The 25468-nt window shown below is 34.0% G+C and overlaps 1 long non-coding RNA gene across 1 annotated transcript; it reads right to left on the reverse strand.

Annotated features, from left to right (window-relative positions):
* Window positions 1–2224: 2224 nt before the first annotated feature.
* On the reverse strand, window positions 2225–23549 carry LOC145263511 (uncharacterized). The gene is made up of 3 exons (XR_013864574.1): window positions 23419–23549; window positions 6559–6705; window positions 2225–4550 (listed from the first exon to the last, which is right to left on the reverse strand). It is a non-coding gene; the product is annotated as an uncharacterized LOC145263511 (long non-coding RNA).
* Window positions 23550–25468: the final 1919 nt, after the last annotated feature.

A 25468-nucleotide genomic window follows, 5' to 3' on the forward strand; every position in this document is an offset into this window, starting at 1 on the left:
CTGACTAAACATTAAAATGTTGAAACAATGATCGATATATATACAGGTTATGTATGTATCCCATTTTGTAGGTAAGCTTATTCATAAATAAACATAGATTGCTGGCCTTTATAATCGGGTTTCAAGAAATTTAAAATTTTAATGTGGACAGGTTTATTTCCCAGTAAAGTACTTAAAAAAAAAAGAAGGTTTTTGTTCCCCGAACTCTTCCCTTCTGTCGGCTGCTGGCTACTTCCATGTATGTGTATAATCGTATATATATATATATATATATATATATATATATATATATATATATATATATATATATATATATATATATATATATATATATATATATATATATATATACGTATGTGAAAGTGGACATGCGTGTATATAAATATACACTTGTATGTATGTGTATAATCGTATATATATATATATATATATATATATATATATATATACGTATGTGAAAGTGGACATGCGTGTATATAAATATACACTTGAACTACCCTAACACCCTTGCAACGCTTTATCCTGCACTTGCACATTGGGTATCCAAATCTTGCCCATTTTCATAAAACCTTCATCTTTTATTTTGTTATTTCTTTTGTGTGTGTATGTGTATGTATATATGGATATGTATATATGGATATATATATATATATATATATATATATATATATATATATATCCATATATATATATATATATATATATCGCCCCATTAGCCTCCTCCCACTTTTTGCCAAAATATTTGAGACCATAATTAACCATGCTCTAGTCCATCATCTTACAGATGCTAAACTACTGACTGACAAACAATATGGATTTAGACAAGCCCGTTCCACAGCAGACATCCTCACCGTGATCTCTGAACGTATATACCAATCACTGGACAAAGCGGGGGAAGGCAGAGCGGTAGCTCTAGATATATCTAAGGCTTTTGACAGGGTATGGCATGAGGGTCTCCTCAGGAAGATTAGATCTTACGGTATCACTGGTAGAATACTTAACATAATTAAATCCTTCTTAGATAAGAGAAAAATCCAGGTAGTCCTCGACGGTCGCACATCTAAACAATATGATATAAATGCGGGAGTGCCCCAGGGTTCTATCCTTGGACCTCTATTGTTCCTGATATTCATAAATGACCTCCCCGACAACATTGCCTCTGAGATGGGTATATATGCTGATGACACTACACTCTATGGCAGACACGACAGGAAGACGAATGAACACATTTCTAAAGAAATGGCAGAAACACTAGAGGAAGACCTCCAATCTGTAGTGGAATGGGGACAAAAGTGGTTGGTCGCGTTCAATGCTGCCAAAACTAAACTAGTTTCATTCAATAATTACAAGAAACCCTCTCTACCACCAATAGCAATGGCCAACGACCCTTTATCTGAGAGTCCATCTTTCAAACTCCTTGGCCTAACGTTCACAGGAAACATGAGTTGGAACAATTACATTGAAGGCATTGCCAGGGCCGCTGCAAGAAAGGTAGGCTCTCTCTACCGTGCTAGAAAACTACTAACACCCGAAAGTATCCTGTACCTCTATAAGGCCACCATTCGCCCATGTATGGAGTATTGCTGCCACATCTGGGCTGGTGCATCTGCTACTAGTCTCTCGCTCCTTGACAAGGTTCAAAAGAGAGTCGCAAATCTGATAGGCCCTGAACTGGCATCTAAGCTTCAGCCTCTGTCCCATCGACGAAATGTTGCATCCCTCTGCCTGTTCTACAAGTATTTTAGTGGTGAATGCTCTGATGAACTGCAATCACTTGTGCCCCCACGACGCGAGCACCCTCGACAAACCCGACAGGCTACTAGATCCCACCCCCACACTGTAGAGGTCCCTAGATGTAAAAGATCTTTTTACTCCAATAGTTTCTTCCCCAGAACCGCAAGACTCTGGAATTCCATTCCAGGTCCCTGCTTCCCCAACAGTACTGACGTGCAGAAGTTCAAGTGTAACGTGAACCGACACCTTGCTGCCCAAATCCCTACATAGTACCCCAGTAGTTGTTGCCCCTGATAGTAGCCCCCTACACCAAAGTGGCAATTTGCCTTGTTTGGGGTGAAAATGTAATAATATATATATATATATATATATATATATATATATATATATATATATATATATATATATTATGTGTTCATCAACGTTTCGTCTTTATTTCAAGACTTCCTAAATAAAGACGAAACGTTGATGAACACATAATACGGTTTGTTCCTTTTTATTTTCTCCCTCTCTCTATATATATATTCTTTTCTTTTTTTCACGTGACCACTCATCCTTCACCCCTTATCTCTATTTCATGTTATTTTGACTCCCTCCCATTGTCTGTAACCCTTGCTTTTATTCACCCCCTAGTAATTATTACTAACATTATTATTACTATTATTATTAGTACTGGTAGTGGTGGTGGTGGTAGTGGTAGTGGTAGTAGTATTGTTATTATTATTATTGTTTTATTTTTACCGCTATTATTATTATTATTATTATTATTGTTATTATTATTACTGTTGTTGTTATTATTATTATTATTATTATTATTATTATTATTATTATTATTGTTATTATTATTACTGTTGTTGTTGTAATTATTATTATTATTATTATTATTATTATTATTATTATTATTATCCCCGTCATTGCTATCATAACCGTTACTATTATCATCATTTCCATTGTTATTATCATTACCATTGGTATTACTTTTATCATAGCTATTGGTAATATTATTATTATTACTATTAGTATAATTATCATTATAATAATAATAATAATAATAATAATAATAATAATAATAATTATTATTATTATTATTATTATTATTACCCTATTATTATTGGTATTATTACCACTTTTATAAGTGGTAAATTTCTCCTTACTCCAATTATATGTATCCTTAAACCTTTTTCATCAAGTTAAACGCACCCATAGACATAGCAATCCTATCCTCCTACCGCCCCCTTATAACCACACTACCTATATCATAACAGAAGAAACTTAGAAATATTGCCGCATAGTACCTAACATATACCGAGCTCTGAAAATCAATATTATAAGCTCTCAACTACCCCCCCCCCAAAAAAAAAAAATTATACGCGATTTTATAGCTGCTATTTGCCGTATAGATTGCACCTGTCAAAAATACCACTCTATAGATAATAGACCCACCACAAACCGTTAAAATAGAATTACCACGCAGCCACAATATACCCCCAATTTAACCCTAAAACATATACCGCTTAAATTTAAAAATAAACCCAACACTATGTTAAAGACCATATACACTTTTATACATCATACTATATATAACAAGCTTCTCCTTTATTTAGAATTCAATAAAGCTCTCCCCAACATTCTATAATTCCACAGTCTTTTTCGCTCCTAATGAACCCTACGCTAGACGCCGCATCTCCACCATGCTACCTAGCACCTTCTCTACTCTTCTGTTGAGAAGCATTAGGCTTCGAAATGCCTTGGCATAAAGAGTCCCTTCTACACCCCAAATTTCGCTTGTATTTCATTATTCAATAAATGAACCAATCTATATCCACCAATCTGTTGTTCTATTGTATAAGCTGCAATGATAAGTGTTGAGCTTGGCATTATCCAGATAAGTCTCCTCTTGTGGAATTGAACTCTCTCTTTTCCTCTTACGCATTAAGCCACACACACACACACACACACACACACACACACACACACACACACACACACACACACACACACACACACATATATATATATAATCAGGCTCAGTAAATCAACACTTAACAATGTTTAACAATTGCTTTGGTTCGTTAACTTAAACTTTTCAATATGTAGAAATAGACATTGGTTTAATTTCGGCAACCTTGTAATTCTTGCTTATCTTATTTCGATCTTTAGTCCTCACATTCCATGAGCGATGAAAAAGGGGGAAGAATTGTTGCTTTCTTGATTGGAATCTATTCATCCAACACTTATCGTTAGCTGGTTGTTTGATCTTGAAGTAATATTTGTTCATTTGTGGGGCAGCTCCTCCCATCATGTGGCCTCATGCCTTGTCTGAAGCGATTTATATCTCTCTCTTTCTCTTTCCCCCCTTCCCCTCTCTCTCGCTATATATACATATACACACGCGCGCGCACACATACACGCACACACACACACACACGCACGTACGCACACACACGTGTGTGTGTGTGCGCGCGTGTGTGTGTATGTGCGCGCGCGCGTGTGCGTTCGCGCGTGTGTGTGCGTGTGTGTGCGTGTGTGTGCGTGTGTGTGCGTGCGTGTGCGTATGTGTGTGTGTGCGTGTGTTTGACTATGTATATTATTGAATGTGTTGATATTTGTTTGTTGTGGCGCTAAATTGCTCACTCAATGCGTTCATCAACTGTATGACTCATCACCATCCCCCCCCAAAAAAAGAGCTGGCGGTGCAAAGCGGATGACTTATATGCCACTCGTTAAAAGAGGCTGAGAAACATCTGCATTTAAATCCCATCATCTTCGGCAATCCCCACTCACGTTATCAATATTGTATGAATCAGCCAGACTTTCTGAAAAACGAAGGAAAAAATATTATACTATTTGTAAACTTGAAGCAAATAAAGAAATTCAAAATGATTTTTTTTTTTACTTAATAAAATATGCTCTGTAAGATCAGGAAAGTAAAGAAATAAAGCTCTGAAAAGATTCGTTAATGTAGCACATCAGAAAAAAAAAATATTAATGTTAGTTTTTAGTCAATTTAGTCGAATACAAAAAAATATTAAATTCATTAGTTTGAGCAAAAACAACAAAAAAAGTAAAATAAATAAAACAACTCAAGAGTAAAATGCATTTTAGCTGCCGTGGGTGACTGTGAAACACATTTACTTTCCTTCAATCATAGAAAAATATGGCACAAGGTCGGAAGGTGACAATTGAGAAGCCAGTGCACAAGAGGGGCTGCATTCTGAACTTCGTTGAAATTACCCCAGGAGATTAAACTAACCATCTACTCATACCGTGTGAACGTATAGCCCGAGAGAAGGAATCAAACCTCAGCCCAACAAAAGAAATTTCACCAACTTCAAAATGATCAAGAATCTGTCAGATTAATCATCTCGACTTTTGTGCCCCCAAAATGTTGAACAAATGGATTATTGCTAGAGATTTATTTACTTATTTCTTCGACATCCCAATTGCTCTTAATGGCAAACCTTATTCAATTATACTCAATAGTTTTGAACTCATAAGTGTATATTCTTATTATATTGTTAGTATTTGCAGTCATGGGCTGTCTAAGGCGCGTCTTGCTTGATTAAAATGTTCCAAGAATTGCACAAAATGGAGGTAAAAAGAAAACAGCAAAAGCAGACTCTGTGAACAAAGAGACGAAACGATAAACTACATAATAAATGAATGTAACAAACTAGCACCAAAAGAATATAAGAATAGACACAATGAAGTAGAAAAGGCAGTACACTGGGCACTATGTAAACATATATATATATGTTTTTGTTTTTAAATTAGTGGCAGCATCTCATTGTCATGCTCAAGTGATCTTATTGAGTAATGTCTTGTCTAACACTTGTCCCTGTATTATAAAACTAAGTTGCCGACATGGCCGGAGGCGACGCCAAAACTCCCTTTTTCATTAGATGTTACACGGAGATATAGGGAGAGCGCCACTCCATTCCCAAGATTAATCCTTATCGATCCTCCCCTTATAATTCTGAATGTTTAGCAAGAGAACATTAAATAGAATTTTCTTAACTCTTTGGTATGACTCGACTGAGGTTGAACCCCGATTTCCCAGCGAACATTCTAACCATTATGCCAAGCATTTATTGAATTAGTTTTATAAATACGTTCTTTTCTAAACAAAAAATTCAGGAAGTAATGTTTGCCTGTTTTTTAGGATAACAATTTGAAAAAGGATAAAGAGAAATCAAAGGGTGAATTTCTCATTTATAAAATAGTGGACGATGTCTTCATGACAGGAAACAAACAAACAAACAAAAAAAAAAACGCAAATCGTCAATTTGATTCAGACTGCAGCTGTTCCAATTTCCTGGTCGCTCACCCTTCTCCCCCTCCCGAATATAAGAGTACATACTTATATTATTATCTGATTCAACCACAGCATCAAGTAGTTGGGATTGTCATCAAACGTCAATGGATCATTTTAATCGTAACCAGACCAACGACAAAAGAAAGATATTTACTTCTCTTCGCTTTGAAAATGAAATATATTGAGGAAATAGACAAAGATGGCGATTGACGTTTTATAGGGTAAATGATGACGATCGCGTTTCATGTTGGCTCTTAAACATGACGCTAAGAAAGTCTAATGACTAAACTCCAATTTTGTTTAGCAAAAATCTTCAAATCTCTACATCTACTATACAAGAAGAGTCAAACCCCTTATTTCCATGAGGTCAATCAGCGAGCCCCACTCATAGGAATTTCTTTTACTGTAACTAGTTGTACACATCCCGTGTAAGGCAATTAAAAAGTAATTTAAAAAACAAGAATTGTGGTATCAATGAATAATAAAAAAGAAAGAAATTATGTACTCACAAATTGCGTGACAATAGAAATCATATTCATAAGTTCTTTTAAGAGTATTTTGAAAATACAGAAATATTGTGTGGTTTACTTGCCATAAGTATATTTTCATACTACGGTTAAGCTCTTCTCACATACTGGGTAATGTTGAATTAAATACTGAAAATATATAAACACAATATATCATATTATAATATCACATGACTCGGATATACATTAAATTGTAAAAATATAAGAGAGCATTCCAAAAATAATGTCTCCTATTTCTATTTCGTCCGAACGGATCAGAAGAGATTGCAAGTAGCATTGCCATGATGACTGAAGTTATGCATTCATGACCTGAACGTTCCATCTCTCTGTTGCAGATATTGACTCTAAGAAAGCAACCCCTCTCATGAACGTGCGTCAGTATGAGAGATGCGTCATTGAATTCCTTCATGCCGAATATACTGAACCAATCAACATTCATCGGAGAATGTTGAGTGTTTAATAAGACGATGCAGTTGGTGTCAGTACAGTTAAGAGATGGGCTCATCGATTTCAGAGTGGCGACAGAGATGCAAGTGACAAAGAACGCTCCGAACTACTCTGCATAACCCTCCCCATTGCTAACAAAAGTGCACTGAGACTGGTTGTGACTATGTGGAAAAATAAATTCTGGCGTGCAATGAGTTTTGCTCGTTTTAATAGTACTATCGCCGTCTTCGTAGCTCTTCAACATTTTTTAGTTATAAAATAGAATGCATTACTTACGACTTTTCTATATATGTGCGACGTTGTTTGGCTGTGGAATTTATATATATATATATATTCAAATTTAAATCAATTTGAAAACTGTTTTCCATTTTTTTAAATTATTTTACAGCAATAATAGGAAAAGAAATAGAAGAAATCGCATACCTCGACGCCATATTTGTTTTTATGTATATTATGTTAATCACGATTGCGTTATCCCACATTCAGCCAATAAAATCATTTGAACTATGATTGACAGCCGGTGTATAAATAGAAAGAGTCCCTTATTAAATTATTTACCCGGTGATCATCAGTAGATTGAGAGTTGATGTAACAAAAGGTGGTTAAAACCCCGACTACCTTCTCTGACCATGGCAAAAAAAATTAAACAAACAAATAAATAAAAATAGAATAAAAAAGTTATTGATCAAGATTAAATATTAAAATCTATGATTTCGTGTGAATGTATATATCTAAAATAAATTTAAAGTATGAATCAATAATTAACCCACTCTACTGGCAAAACAGGTGTTTTGATGTAGATATTAGTTTGAGATTTATTCCAGCAAATGGAGAAATATCATTCTAAATATCATTCTAAATATCATCTACTAAATTTGTATAAGATGCTTACTATTAAATTGAGAATAAAGTTCTTGCGGAAATTTTAATTTTTTATTTCAAATGTATTTTTAAATAAGTTTTCGTTATCTTTACTCTATGTATTTCATTTAAAAGAGCGTTTTTCGCTCTATTTAATCCTTTAAATTAAAATTGCTTTAAAACAGTTGTGTCTTCTTTTCAGAATGTTGATATCAACGAAGCGTTTGGCCCAAGAACCACTACTAAACGCACAACACAATGGTGGTTTACAAAATTTCGTGGCGGGGACGAGAGTCTTGAAGAGGATGAGCGTAGTGGTCGGCCATCGGATGTTGACAATGACTTAGTAAGAATTTTAGTCGAAGATAATCCACGCAAAACTGTTCGAGAACTTGCTTCTGAATTAGACATACGACGATTTCCAACCACTTGAGAGAGATTGGAAAAACAAAACTTAATAAATGGCTACCTCACGAATTGAATGACAACCAAAAGAAATGCTGTTATGAAGTGTCATCTTCCCTTCTTTTATGTAACAAGAACGACCCGTTTCTCGACCGGGTTGTGACTTGAAATGAAAAGTGGGTTCTTTACGACGCACAGCTCAGTAGCTTGACGCCGACTAAACTCAACAACACTTCCGAAGCCAGAGTTGCACCAAAAGAAGGTCATGCTGACACTTTGGTTGACTCCGACCGGTCTCATCCATTAATAAATTTTGAATGCAGGCAAAACCATTACAGCGGCGGAGTAATGTCAACAAATGGATGAAATATTCCAGAAACTTCGACAACAGCATCCAGCATTAGTCAACAGAAATGGCCTAATTCTCCTCCACGCCAATGCCCGACAGCACGTATCTAAACCGGACCTGCAGAAGTTGAACGAATTGGGCTACAAAACTGTCTCATCCACCATATTCTCAAGACCTCTCACCTACCAACTACCACCTTTTCACGCATCTTGACAATTTTCTGCATGAGAAATGCTTAAAAACCTAAGCGATATCAAAACCGCCTTCTGCGATTTAATTTTCACGAGAACACAAGATTCTTACGTTATTGGCACAAATGCACTTGCTTTGCATTGGCAAAAGTGTATTTATTCTGACGGTGCTTATTTCGATCAATAAATTCTTGCTTGTTCATCTGAATTCAAAAGTTAAAAACCGCAAGAAGTTTCTTGTCAACCTCATAGTTGCTTTACAATCATCAGTTAGTTCAGTTCTATAAATATGTATTTAATAAATCAACTTATTGTAAAAATCTTCAATATAAAAGAATACTAACCACAGACATATTTATACAGAGTTGTAAAAAGGCCACTGAGTCAGTTTAATTTGAATAGATTCTTTATTTTTTATGGTACCTTAATGGATTTTTAACATAATATGACGAAAACAACGAAGTTTTGTTTGCAATAAATAAATAAATAAGATATAATAATTGTAGTAATATCATAGAATACTTTCATACGCGCAAGAGTTGTGGCCCCTGGCGTATGAATATATACGAGGTTATCACTAGCAGTATCAGAATTTTTGTAGGAATTTTTGACACCCCTAACACGAAACTGCGAATACAATATAAAAATCTCGTAATTTCTCTGTTAAAAGTGGGTTATTTATTTTCTTTATGGATTATACTTCCAAAATAAACTATTACAGTTGTTTTAAAAGTAATAAAAATATTTTTATTTTTTTTTTAAAACAGTAATGAATTTTCCGAACTCAATATTTTTCAATTTTTAAACTCAATATTTTTAAATTTTTAAATTTTAAAAATCTATCAAAATTTTTCTATTGATTCTATTTTTACGATATTTTCAGGGTCAATGTGAAATTTTATGTTCTTTCCAATAAACCGAATATAATATTTTAGACAAACGTTTTTTTTAAATTCACGCCCCCCCATTTTCACGCCCCCCCCCATTTTCACGCCCCCCCCATTTTGAAATGTCTATTAAAAAGTAAATAATTAATTTATGTTTAATAGGTTTATATATCACAAATTGAAGAGAAAAGGTCAATAAATAATATATTCAAATTTAAAACAAAAAAAAAATCAGTTTTTTAGAAATTTACCTGTAAAGTCCGAAGTTTAAAACCTTATTTTATAAGAACACATTTTTTCTTTTTGTCTTTTTTTTTTTTTTTTTAATGAAACCTTGGTCCTTGCTCCTTTAATTGAAAAAAAAATTAGGGCTTGAATTACATTTTTCGAGGAGTTATAAGCTTAGAAAGATAGGGGGTCGAATAATTTACGCCTCTCATTTTGAAATGTCTATTAAAAAGTAAATAATTAATTTATGTTTAATAGGTTTATATATCACAAATTGAAGAGAAAAGGTCAATAAATAATATATTCAAATTTAAAACAAAAAAAAAAATCAGTTTTTTAGAAATTTACCTGTAAAGTCCGAAGTTTAAAACCTTTTTTAAAAAAAAAAAACACATTGTTTTGTTTTGTTTTTTTTTAAATAAAACCTTGGTCCTTACTCCTTTAATTGAAAAAAAAAATTAGGGCTTGAATTACATTTTTCGAGGAGTTATAAGCTTGGAAAGATGGGGTGGAATTATTCACTATTTTCACGAAATTTCTGACACTGCTAGGTTATCACTTCCCGTTCGGACATCGGCTAGTCAACTTGTGTATATCTTTTCCTTATGTATATATGTATTAATAAACCATTTGTTCATATAAACGTATCTGCTATAATTCAAGCATCAACACACCCACACCCACATACCAATTCAACATGGTGCCAGCAATGAGGATGCTAAAAAGAAAAATTACTTTAAAAAAACAAAACAAAAAAAAAAACAAGACGTGACGGAAAAAAAATAACAACGGAAAACAAACATTCTTTTGAAAATATCTCGTCTGGAATCCGAAAAAAACAAAAAAACAAGAAAAAAAAAACACATTTTTCACAGAATACAAATATTCATCAGGTATTTGGATTCACTTTTCTTTTTTTTTTTTCTCCATGTAACTTCTCGTATTTTTGGCGCCATTTTTTAAAAACTTGTTGTTACTGCTACTATCTCTTTTTGTTATTACTGCCTATATTACGATGTCTCGAAACGATATCCCCTCAATGAACTGGCAAACAGAAAACCCGGCCGAAACCTTCCAACTTTTCAAACAACGAATGCAACTGTATTTTATTCTTAATAAAATAAAAACAGAACAACAAATAAGTTATATTTTATTGCAAATCGGGGATGAGGGGCTAAGAAGATTTAATACCTGGACATTATCGGAAGAAGAAAAAAACTCTCCGGAATTTATATTTAATCGATTCATAGAACAGCTCGAGCCAAAAGAGAATTTTAGAGTGAATCGATTAACTACAGACAAAAGCAAGATGAATCGTTGGATGATTTCGTAAATAGATGTAGACGACACACACAAAAATCTTCATTATGCGAATCTGATCAACAACAACGCATAATAGAACTTATTATCTCCAGCACTCCAATTGTAGATTTCCAAAAAAAGTTGTTGGGAAAAGACAATACCCTAACATTAGAAGAAGCTCTTCGCATCGGAAAAGTGTATGAAGCTTCTAACATGCATCTAAAACAACTCAGGGTTATGTTAAATAGCAACGGAAATAGTAGCACCACTATCCAGACGATAAGAACATCAAAAAGCTCTAAGAAATTTAATAACTGTTTTAATTGTGGGAGAAGCAATGAAGTTCGTCGTCAAGCTTGCCCAGCATATGGATCAAAATGCAAAACATGTGGTAAAGATAACCACTGGGCAGCAGTTTGTTTATCAAGTAAAACAAAACCACAGCAAAGATCGAAGTCACGAAGCAGAGACTACAAAAAATCAAAGCCGGAGTATCAACCACAATATCGAAGAGACCAGTCCAAGAAAAGATGGCTCATCCAAGCTGATGCAATATGCAATACTCAAGGAATAGATGAAGAACTTGAAAGCCTTACTTTTAACATTAAAACGTTCTCTATCACCCAGAGAGACGAAGCTTTTGTTTATGTAAATATTAAATTACCTAACAGAAACGGAGTCCACAGGTTGAGGGTGAAAATTGATACAGGAGTCCAAGGTAACACATTACCAGTCTCTACATATCGATCGTAGAATGTTCCCGGAGAAATTAGATGCTTATGGTTTCCCAAACATAGAAAACAAAGCAAGGAAAAACAAACTAATAGCAAATAATGGTACTCCAATAAAATGCTATGGTAGCATCAATATTTCATGCAAATACAATGGAACAGACTGGCACAACAGTGTTTTTTACATTGCAGACGTACAAGGGCCAGCAGTTCTAGGATTACCTTCACTAGAACAACTCAAATTAGTCACCCTTCACTGCACGATCAGGAAAGAGCATAGACATCAGCCTCCTGCTGCAACACCAGTCAATACAATAAAAGACCTGATGCAGATGCACCCAGATCAGTTTGATAAAATTGGTTCCATGCCAGGGTCTGTGCGACTATTACTCAACAAAGGCATATCATCGCACATCGATGCACCTAGAAAAACACCAATTGCTCTAAAAGACAAGATAAAGCCGGAACTTGATAACATGATCAAGAAATGTTCAATATGTCAAGAAAATCTTCCAGCACAACCAAAGGAAACTCTACAACCACATGACATCCCCAGCAGAGCATGGGAAGTTGTTGGAACTGACTTATTTCACTGTAATGATCAAGAATATCTAATAATTGCTGATTACTACAGCAAATTTCCAATTATAAGGAAAATGACTAGCTTAACTACAAGCAACATGGTCATCTCAGCAATGAAACAGATTTTCTCTGCGCATGGTATTCCCACCAGAGTCAGTAGTGACAACGGACCACAATATTCCAATGGAGCATTCAGAGAATTTGCCTAACAATGGCAATTTGACCACATAACGTCATCCCCAAATTTCCCAAAATCTAATGGTTTTGTTGAGCGTCAAATCCAAACAGTTAAAAGAACACTAATCAAGGCAAAGCAAGCAGGCAGAGACCCTAATTTAGCAATGCTATGCCTACGAACAACACCAATCAGCGCAAGTTACCAACCCCTGGTGAACTTTTAAATAACCGCATTATGGGATCAAACATAATTCCGAAAATTACAAATCCCAGATTTCCCAACCCTTACCATATCCATGAACAAATAGAACATAGACAGGATATGCAGAAAATGTATCATGACAAAACAGCTCATGATTTACCAGAACTTGTCCCTGGACAAAATGTTCGAATGCTAGATAATCAAACAGGGAAATGGAAACCAGCAACAGTTTAAAGTAAACGTGAAGAACCCAGATCATACATTCTTCAACTCCCAGATGGATCTTCAAAAAGACGAAACAGAGTCCAAATAAGGGCGACTGAAACATCTACCCATAAACACGTCATCACAAAGTGAACACACTATCACAAACAATAGCTTACACCAACTAGCACGAAAACAAACAACATATAATACAAAATTTGGCCGTGAAATACATAGGCCAAAAAGATATAAATAACATATGTACTGGTGTATATAGCAGACATTTGAACAATGTTTTTTATCTATCTGGTAAGAGAGATGTAGTAATATCATAGAATTACTTTCATACGCGCAAGAGTTGTGGCCCTTGGCGTATGAATATATACGAGGTTCTCACTTCCCGTTCGGACATGGGCTAGTCAACGTGTGTATATCTTTTCCTTATGTATATATGTATTAATAAATCATTTGTTCATATAAACGTCTCTGCTATAATTCAAGCATCAACACACCCACACCCACATACCAATACAACAATAATCAACACGAAAATAATATATTATTTCCAAACCTATATGACGTAATATTGGCTAGATTTCTTCCAACACCAAGCCAATATTCATATTGAGCCAAACGAGTTGCTTTCTACCGCATTTCTTGTTACTCTCAACGGAATTGATAATCCAGCCTTAATTAAAACAGCTATTAGCTTATTGTTGTAGACCCGTTCTAGGAGTCACAAATGAAAGAAACCACAAGTAGTGTAAAGTGTATGAAACATGATATGTATTTATCATAAAGAATACAGAAGCCACTAAAGTGGTATGTGAGGAATGTGTTCGTAGCATGCGATTAAACATGGTATGAATGTCTCCATTTAGTCCCTGAAACCAGTGTTATTCATAGGACTTAGTTCTTAAATAGGGGTGATTTGTACTCCACAACACCCCTCCCGAGCTTTTCATTCCCCTGGAATGATTGTATAGCTCTTTTTCCTGGGGTTGATCTCTATCGGGTCGTTCATTTTACTTTTTCTGGAAGATCAGCGTTGTCCGGCTGCTTGTGACATTACCAAGTCGAACGTGTCATATATCTGGTCCATTACCTCTTGTTCCGTAGGAAGTTGTCTTTCGTCATCTATGATACGTTTCCGAATTGGGTTTAACTTCATCCAGCAATTCGAATCTCGCCTTTATTTTTGTGCAGTAGCCAAGCTTTTCAGAGAAAACACTTGGAAAGAATTTTTTAGGTATTTTTTGAGTTTGTCAGCTTCGACCGTAAGGTTTTCGACTTTGTGGCAAAAATCACTCATTGGCTAGTCCCATAATTCAAATTCCATAAACCAATCGGTCCCGAATAAGTTCGTTGCGTTCCTTAGAACAAACACTTAGTTTTTTTTGTCGTTCTTTTTAGTGACACATTAATAACTACTTCATCCTCAAAATTTATTTTTTCACCAGTTACCGATCTTGCGACTTTATTTGTCTTTGTCATTGTGGGCTTTCCTATTCTCTTCCACGTGTGAAAATTTATAATTGATAAATCCGACCCTGAATCGAGCTGCAGTTTCACTTCTTTATTTCTGATTCTCACCGTAACATGTTTCCTTATGTTATCTGTTGGTGAAGGGTCCAATTTTGCTGTTTTTATGTAGCTCTTTTTTGCTACTTTTGCTCTGCAATATGAGGCCTTGTGCTCTGCTCGCTTGCATAGGTCGCATGTTATTTTCCTTTTGTACTGACATGCATTGTACCTATAAGGTCTTCCACATTTGCTACAAGGGGTCCTAGGATTTTGTCTATCCTGATAATTTTGTGAAGGGTTCATTTTTCCTCTTGGTTGGTAATTGCTGGCGTTTGGGTGTCCTTTATTTTTGAAGCGTATTTTTTTAATGTGAGAGATACCAGCTTCCTCTATGTTTCGGGAATCTTGCTTCATTGCCTCGAACAGCTGACGATCTTCAGCCAGTTTCTGAAGCGTCAAAGCAGATTCTAATTCCAATTTATTTATAGCACGACGTCTTATATCGACGTCTTTTGTGGCTATCAAACTTGCTGAATATTAAGCATTTGAAATTGTTTATAAAACAAATAAATAAATTAAATAAACATGAATATACATAAACGATCACACACACACACACACACACACACACACACACACACACACACATATATATATATATGTGTGTGTGTATATATATATATATGTGTGTACACATATGTATATTTATATAAAAAAAATGTCTGCCTTAAACCACTAAACTAATTTTAAAACAGATCCTTTGTTCGATAAAATGCATGCCCATTGGCTGATAGGAAGGTGTGTGGTGGATACTAGAAAGCTGATTGGCTAACTAAAATCCTCGACAGAAGAGAGCCATATAAAAACGATAAACAACCACAGAATTCGCGCATAAGCCTGACGAATCCTAGAGTGGATGAAACGCCGAATATTCAGTGTAGCTTAATCGACATATATATTTTATAAATTACTATATATATATATATATATATATATATATATATATATATATATATATATATATATATTGAAATCGCAACTTTATAATATATAAAAATAGATATACCATTAACTCTATAATAATATATACGAAATCTACAAGGATTAAAATGTCATATTTAAGCGTACGTTACGACCGGCCTACGCCAAGCGCCCCTGCTAGCTTAGATAAAAACTTTTACAGTTTTAACAAAAAATTTACAATAATATCAGAGCGTCTCCATTCACGCTGAACATCTGCAGAATGCAAACATCAATATATTATATATGAATGAGTTCGCTGTGGTATTTCCATAGGCCTCGTTAATAATAAAATAAATCTATCTATAAATCTATAAAAGTGAAAATGTGTGTGTGTGTGGGGGGGGGTGTACCAGTGTACATTTCTCTACACAATAAATCTGTCCACTTTTGGTCTAGAGACTCGAGATTTGACATAAGGAGTATTGAGATTTGGGAAAATCGTTTTAATCCGTTTTCGGCCAGAAATTTGGCTGTAAAGGGGGCAAAGTTCAATTATTTAACCTTGAAAACTCCTCCGTCAATTTTCGGTCTAAACACTTGAAATATTAGGTGTAGGTTACTTGGACATGGATCAAACTTGTAAATTTGATTTGAGCCCAAAGAAATAAATGTTAAGGGGTAAAAATTGGGGTCAAAGTCTGCAGTCTCTACCAAATTACTCAGACAATTTCTGGTCTAAACATTTGAAATTTTACATAAAGGTTATTTAGAGATAGGAAAAGCTTTGTAATCGGTTTGGGTCGAAAATTTGAGCTGCCAAGGGGTCAAAGTTCCAAAGATTTTACCTTTGCAGTATCTAGCAAACTACTCAGCCAATTTATTATTTAAACATATGAAACTTATACAGAACGGGTATTCAGACATGCAGCAAGCATTTTAATCAGTTTTGGGGCAAAAATTTGGTTGCTAAAAGGTCAAAGTTGAAAGAGTTGACCTTTGCAGATTCTATCAAATGCCTCCTCCAATTTTGGGTCTAAAGACTTGGAATTTTAGATGTAGGTAACTTGGATATGGATAAAACTTTGTATTTTTTTAGACCAAAATAATAAATATTAAGGGTTCCAAATTAGGTTCAAAGTTAAAAAAATTGACCTCTGCGGTCTCTACAAAATTGCTCAGACTAATTGTGGTCTAAACATTTGAAATCTTACATAAAGTGTATTCATACGTAGGGCAAGGTTTGAACTGTACATAATGCAAAGCCGGGCTGAACTGCTAGTAAATAAATAAATAAATGAACTCAGACTTTCTTTTTCTAATCTAGAACGGTATCGGGCAAATATGAGTCATAGGAAAAAAATCCATTTTATATGTTGCCTTTAAAACATTGAATGCAGACAAATCGAACATATTTATTCTATTTGACGCACATTTTAGACATATACATATATATATATATATATATATATATATTTATATATATATATTACACACACACACACACACACACACACATATATATATATGTGTGTGTGTGTGTGTGTGTGTGTGTGTGTGTGTGTGTGTGTGTCTGTGCAAACACATTTGCAACAGCTGTTAGACTTTCAAATGTTTCATCTAAGAACCTCGATTTTTCAGTTGATTATGCGATCCATGTGTTGCCACCTCAATTTCACTAATAACCTATATTTTACGCTTTGGAATTTTTGGGAAGAGGATTCGTATTATTCGGACTATTTTTCTAGTCTCCATAGCTATTTTGAAAATACTACGACCGGTGTAACCTTCAACCTTTTCCAGTTGCATTTTTTTTTTTAAACTGGAGAACCTTGTAAATTTCAAGGTATCTAACAATACTGAATTTTGAATTCAACTCTTTAATTAATTGATAGGGCCAGATTGTTCTCATCCCGTCAATAATATCATTTGTCTATATAGACATATAGCTTATTGTTTATTAACGTTGGTTAGCAATCTTCTGATGGATGTCTTCACATCACAGGCATTAATGTCAAAGGAGAAAGTAAATCCTAAGCTAAACGTTTTGGTCCTGGATATGACCTTAAACTATATCCGATGGTGAGGCCCCAGCTTGCGGGATTTGGGGAGTGTGGAGCCACCCTTTAATTGCTATTGCTCCCAGGTCCTCTCTGACCCGGAGTGGTAGTGCCTGTTAGGGTCCCAACTATGGGTTCAATAGAAACTGACTAGAAAAAAACAAAAACAAATATATTCTATTAAAAATTTTTTCTTCAAAATCACTGGATTCGGCATTAAATAACCTGAAAAAGGGTTGATATGCCGTAAAACAAAAACACCCAACCAATCTTCTGATGGTTGAAAGTTCAATCTTTATTCCAGTGATAATAACTAAGAATCCATGGGTTTTGTTCAGTCGTGAGAGGTAATGAATACTTCCTATAAGGGTTGCTACAAGTATCATTGTGAAGCAAAAGTTGTCGCAATCATCAACCACACCTTTCTTGAATCGACACTGCCTAAATCCAGTGGCAAGAATAAGTCCAGGATGACTGTAAAAAAATGTAGATATAGGGACAGATAATACCTACTTATATATAAAAGGCACTTTGTGTGTGATAGTTCGTTTCCTATAAATTCCGAAAAGGTTGGACAGATTTTTTGAAATTTCACACTAACGGACCTTGTTTGCCTGAGAATGTTTTAGGTAGGTTTTGTATCGGAATACCTCCGATAATTATTAAAAATCGATAAGCAAAAGAAATCCTATTAAAAAATAGCAGTCCGATTTTGACCAAAGTTAACGCAGTTATACAACTGTTGTGGTTGCAAGGTTGAACAATAATTAGTAAGGAAATACAATGAAGACGCAAACAACAAGATAACGCAATAATAAGTGTATTAAAGAAAAGGTATATTTACAATATGTACAAATGACGGTGTCTTGGTGGGAGGACATGTACGCTCTTCGGCGTCACTTCTGGTGGCATTTGAGTAAGACACACCAAGGCCAACCTAGGCTTGCCATTTATAGTGTTATGTTATTCGCATATGCAAATAAGTGGTTGCCACCACAACACCCCCCTCCCAAGATTTGAAGTCACACAGATTTCAATATCTTTTTCTTTTTGGGTTTACCATTAATGATTCATTCACTTGAGTTGAAACTTCTCTTTAGCGTAAAATCCATTTGCTCGTCAACACTTTGCATTCCTTAAAAAAAATGGTCAACCTTTGCGTTGTACTTTTTTTTTTTTTTTTTTTTAAATAGTTCTTCGTCAAACTGTTATATTTGACGCTTCATATCTCGTCACCAACTGTTGTGGCTGCAAGGTTGAACAATAATTAGTAAGGAAATACAATGAAGACGCAAACAACAAGATAACGCGATAATAAGTGTATCAAAGAAAAGGTATATTTACAATATGTACAAATGACGGTGTCGAGTCAGAGAGTCTTGGTGGGAGGACATATACGCTCTTCGGCGTCACTTCTGGTGGCATTTGAGTAAGACACACCAAGGCCAACCTAGGCTTGCCATTTATAGTGTTATGTTATTCGCATATGCAAATAAGTGGTTGCCACCACAACAACAACCTAACATCACAATTTGATAAATTTTATCGCTGCACAAATCGAAGGATCCGTTGTATAAAATTAACAGTAGGTTTTTTTATAAGCGAGGGGCGCGTTCGAAATGAATGTTTCTGTTGAAAGCACAATTGAACCATGATACTTGATTTTTGCATTTGAAACTTTAATTCAAGTCAGTATATAAAAATAATTTCATAAAATCAATAGCAGGTTCTCTACATTGCAATGTATACTACAATGAATTGTGGACTAAGTCACTGCGGGGAAGCTTCCTCCTGGGACATCGCGGTGAATTCTCGATTAGAGCAGGCAATCGAGCAATTTGATTGACGAATGGGTGATTTCACGGATTTCGATGAAAATTAAACTATTAGAAATGTGGAACATTCGTTAATCCTCATTCAATCACGGGCAACGTCGGGTTTCTCTGCTAGTATGTTATACAGAGTGTCTATAAAGTCCGTGTGCACTTAAAAAATCCTAATTTATTAGCATTTGTAACAGAAACAGTCTATAAAAAATGCTATAAAGTGTCATGTATCTGGTTTTAAGTATTGTTATTGAATAATTGATCACCACAAAATTTGAAACAATTTTTAGATTTTGCAGAATTAATTTGAGCCATGGCTTCAACTGGTTGGCTGAACTGATTTTTATGTGAAAACAATTGTGTATGCAACCAAACTTAGTTCATTTGAAGATTTGAAATGTCATTCCATGCATTGCTGTAAATCAATTGGCAAATGTTTTTCATAAACTCAAAATCGTACTACCGTTTGCATTACTAATGATGAATGACATGTGGAAACTTAAAGAAAATTTCAATAAAACTTTAAAACATTCATATATCAATACGATAGCGTGTGTCTTATTTTGTATGTAATGCTTACATCTTTTTTCTTTCGAGTGACTGTCATTTAATTGTTATGAGCTTCCATTTCTTGTAATAAATAATTTATTTTACCAAGAATTCTTCATAAGTTTTGGTTTCGGTTTCGATTATAGCTGACGGCACTCAAGTCATCTATTTTTTTTTAATAAATAATTTTACCGTCCCTGATAGCTTAGATAAATACTTTTGTAGTTTTAACAAAAGCGCTACAATGATATCAGGTCGTCTCCATTTACGCTAAACATTCACAGAATGCCAACATCAATATATTACATATGAAAGAGTCAGCTGTGGAATTTCCACAGGTCCCGTTAGTATAGTTTAATTTCTTTCTAATCGATTTTATACATTATTTTTTTATCGCAAATACAAATAAACATAACATTTTGAAGTGCACACACACTTTATGAACACCATGTATATATTTTTACCCCGTGACAAAGTTAGACATATGGTTAGTTTTAAAAGTGCGAGTTTATCCAACTTCCAGAAAGAGATACTCTGAATAGGACAAAAATAAAAATATCCCGACAGAACAAATACTACGCTGAATTATTTATTTGATTGTTGGAAAAATGGCTGAATCATTCTACTTCTACAGTAGATATCATATTGCTGATGCAATCCTCTACTTGTATAAGAGCCAAATACGTCTAGAATGATGTACTGTGGCCATATCTGGGCAAGAGCTGCTCAGCGGGCCCTATCCGACCTACGAAAGAGACGTTGCGAGCCTGTCTCTGCTCTATCGTTTTTTATTTCATGGCAAGTGCTCGTTTAGGCTGCAATCTTTGGTACCCCTTATCAAACTTTCACAAAAAAAAACACTCGACTAGCTACAACCACTATCAACAATTCCTCCATTCTCTATTTGGGCATAAATCTAAACGCAGATTACATGAACAACGCTTCTTTCATAAAACTGCCCGCTTCTGGAACTTTGTTCAGCTGGCCTGCTTTCCGGCTGACTAAATATGATAGTTTTAAAGTTTCTGTCGAGCAGTCTCCTTAAATAATAAAATTTTGTCCAATTTCCATCATTAACAATTACTAAGCTACCACCTTACACTCATTATCGCTTTTCGTTGAGTGGTCTTCATGTCTTGATAAGCGGTGATTCCCTTGTAAAAATTTTTTTTTTAATGTTACAAATTAGACACAAGGTATTAAAAATGTGAAGAGCGAAGGGCAAGGGTTGTTGGCCATCCTCTGTCTATCCAACTCTTTCATATATTTTGACTCATTTGTCCAAGCATTGTTTCTTTCTATATTTGATCACGTGTGAAACATTTTCACTTTAACAGTCACCACAATACTACATTTATTCAATGGGCGGCTCTACTTCAATATATATCCAATGGTTTTAAAGGATATGATATAATCACGTAAACATCGGGTTACATTTGATCATCGAAGTTAAATGACGATGTTGAGACTGGCTTAGTATCTGATGGGTAAGCTTTCGGGAATTAAAGATGTTGTATGAAGAACACAATTAACCCCTCCTACAAAAATTTACAGCTTAGAAGATATGCTTCCCAAGTACTTCAGAACAGATTACTAATCCACAGGGGAGAATTTGAATGTCCGAATTTCTTCAGAATAGAAATTTGTCAGAATAATTTGGGGTGGGGATACTCTCCCCTTACATGTAAACCCTGACCAAATATTTAAAATAACATAATGTTCAAAATTAGACAAGTAATGACGAAGTAGACTCAGGAAAGTAGAAAAAGTATAAATGCGCGCAGTGTAAAATGGGGTCGTAAGAGGTCTCATCGAATAGGAGGTAAAATTTGAGCTACTTCCTCTGTAGGTTATGACAATGATGTTGCGCTCCTAGGAATAAATGTCATGTTATAATATTACAGAATAATGTGTCTGTAATGGAGTTCTATAGTTATATAAGGTAATGGCTAATAGTATAAACATAAAAAAATGTTATGTGCCATCTGTTGGTGTAAACCTACGGTATTTTTGGTCCAGCGGGGAAAAATTGCACTTCTTTTATTATATACAAGATAACACAATATTGAAAATAACGCAATATTCATAATAACATAATATTCAAAATAACACAATATTTAAAATAACATAATATTCAAAATAACACAATATTCAAAATAACATAATATTCAAAATAACATAATATTCAAAATAACATAATATTAAAAATAACACAATATTAAAAATAACACAATATTCAAAATAACATAATATTCAAAATAACATAATATTCAAAATAACATAATATTAAAAATAACATAATATTAAAAATAACATAATATTCAAAATAACGTAATATTAAAAATAACACAATATTCAAAATAACATAATATTAAAAATAACATAATATTCAAAATAACATAATATTAAAAAGACATAACATTCAAAATAATACAATATTCAAAAGAATACAATATTAAAATAATAGTATACGAAGCACAAATAAGATCCTCTCGGTATGGCTACCCTAACTTTAGCGTAAACGATGAATGGTGCACCATTTCCAAGCGATGTAAATTCAAGTAACTCGCTAAATATTATACTCCACCAGACTAGATTAATTTTTGTCCTGGAATCCGGTAAAACCAAGAGATCACAAAAAAAAATATACTATAATATAGTTAACATGTTATTTTGGGAAAATTAACTTGTTTTGTAAATTTTTTTTTTACTAATTTAACTGTTTGTAGAAGTAAAGACAAACTATAATTGAATACTCGTATATCTATGTATCCTAGATGGAGGTCAACTATTAACCCCTAGAAAGAGGGTCTTGATTTCTGGAAAATTATTTAGTAAAGTAAAATAAAATAAATTCCACACAGATGTTGACGCACAAGAACAACCACTCCCTGGGCGAAAGTTCTATTCTCAGTCATGCGGTGAAGCTCTCCATAGACATTGTGTATTTCTTTTTCCTCCCGTCCATCTGTCTATCTTCCTTTAAACTAAATGCATTTTGACCCAGTTTCCAAGCATTATTTATTTCGGGTTTTTTTTCACTTTGATCCCAGCCTTAAAGGCGGCAAATCTTATATACGTAAAAGATAAGCATTTTGTATGCATTGAACATTTGTACTTGCACTCCTCCTTCTCCCTATACATCTATCAACTATCATACAGTGTAAAGTTTTTTGTTTGTTTGTTTTGTTTTTTATTTTTCCGTGCGACACTTTGGTCAGTTTGAGGTTGGGTTCCAGCTGCGAAGGTACTTAAATGTAGGCCAATAATTATGGCCGTGAAATTGCCATGATAAAATAAAAACAAACCTAGCAACAAACAAAAAAACAAAACAAAAAAAAAAAACAAAACACTCACACATTTCGAAAACAAAGAAATACACAAATCGTGTGGCCTTATAAGGCGAAGAGAAATGACATCAACAAAGTTGTGCCTGCTTGGTCATCAACAGAAGCGATTGGCTTTCGCACATCTTCATATAAGGAACGTCATAGTGTGCATAAAACTTTATCAGAGCGTCACTTCATATTTATTCAGATTTTGCTAAATAAAAACAACTTGTAAACTGGTTTGTTTGCTTGTGTGTGTGTGTGTGTGTGTGTATATATATATATGTATATATATATGTATATGTGTGTATATAACTACTTAATTTACTCACATAAAATTAATATACGAAAGTATAGATTTATGCGTAAACTTTAAGTATTTACTTCAAAAGTGCTCAATACGTAGGTAGAACTAGTTAGTAAGTTATAAAATATATATGGCGATTAAGCTACACTGAATATTCTGCGTTTCATCCACTCTAGGACTCTTCAGGCTTATGCCTGGTATATATATATATATATATATATATATATATATATATATATATATATATATGTGTGTGTGTGTGTGTGTGTGTGTGTGTGTGTGTGTATAATCTATATATTTATAAAAGTGAAATTGTCTGTGTGTCTGTCTGAGTGTGTACATTTCCCTACGAAGTTACTCTTTCAATTTCCAGTCTACAAACTCGAGAGTTGACATAGGGGGTATTGAGATTGGAGAAAATCTCTTTAATCAGTTTTCGGCCAGAAATTTGGCTGTCAAGAGGTCAAAGTTCAACGATTTGACCTTTGAAAACTCTACCAAACTCCTCCGCAAATTTGGGATCCAAACACTTGAAATTTTAGATGGACATGGATTAAACTTTTTAACTTGATTTGAGCTCAAAACAATAAATGTTAAGGGGTCAAAGTTTAAAACATTTGATCTTTGCTATCTCTAGCAAACTATTCAGCCAAATTTGGGTCTAAACATTTGAAATTTTACATAAAGAGTATTTAGACACGCAGCAAGCTTTTAAATCAGTTTTTGAGCGAAAATTTGGCTGCCAAGAGGTAGAAGTTGAAAGAGTTGACCATTGCAGACTCTACCAAACTTCACCGCCAATTTTTGGTCTAAACATTTGAAATTTTAGATGTAAGTTACTTAGACATAAGTTAAACTTTTTAATATATTATACATATACACACAAGTTATAAACAGTATACAGTGCCTGAGCAAAGCCGGGCTGAAATGCTAGGAGTTTAGGAAGAATAAATTGTTTGTGAGTAATGTCGAAACCAATTCAGGTGACCGAAATAAGATTTGACTAATATTTAAATATTTTATGATAAAAATGGAATAGTTAAACTATTTGATATTATTTTCTGTCACTGTCCTTGTCCACCTTTAAGTTATTGATTTCTTTTATATCAAAGTTTTTTAAAACACACACCCATACCCACACATATATATATATATATTTATTTTTTCAAAGGTAAACCGTTACATTTGGTCGCTACAATATATATAACTAGACGTCCGGCGTTGCTCGGTCGAATAATACGCTTAAACATGATATTTTAATTTATGCCGATTGCGTATTTATTATCATAGAATCAATCCTCTATTGATTATTATATATTACGAAGAATAATTTGCCCAGAGACTAATTCGCAGAACAATTTAAAAATTAAATAATAATAATAATAATGATAAGGTCGTTCTTTAAATCCAGTCTTTGTTTGTTTACAATATCCCGTAAGCTGATATTTCGGCTTGACAATGAATGCCCTTGAAAAGTGACTTTTTATTAATGTTTAATTTTAAAATATACAAGCGAAGAAATAATTTGCGGCGATTTTAAATGGTGCTTCTTCTGTTATCGGAAATTGAACTCATTAATAAGTAAAATAAAATCGTGAACTACGCCTGGGCATTAACAGGGGATCATTCGATCTGTAGGTGAATGCTCTACCAGTTAGTTATACCTCCAGATTTGAAATAATTTTTTTTAAAGAATCATGATTTGCTGAAATATAATTATCTTCCTTTGCCGGTATAAAAATTATATTTTTATCAATAACAGAGAAAAGCT

This window comes from Euprymna scolopes, chromosome 3 (assembly GCF_053919585.1).
Source record: "Euprymna scolopes isolate OS-2025 chromosome 3, ASM5391958v1, whole genome shotgun sequence".
In the NCBI taxonomy this organism is placed as follows: domain Eukaryota; kingdom Metazoa; phylum Mollusca; class Cephalopoda; order Sepiida; family Sepiolidae; genus Euprymna; species Euprymna scolopes.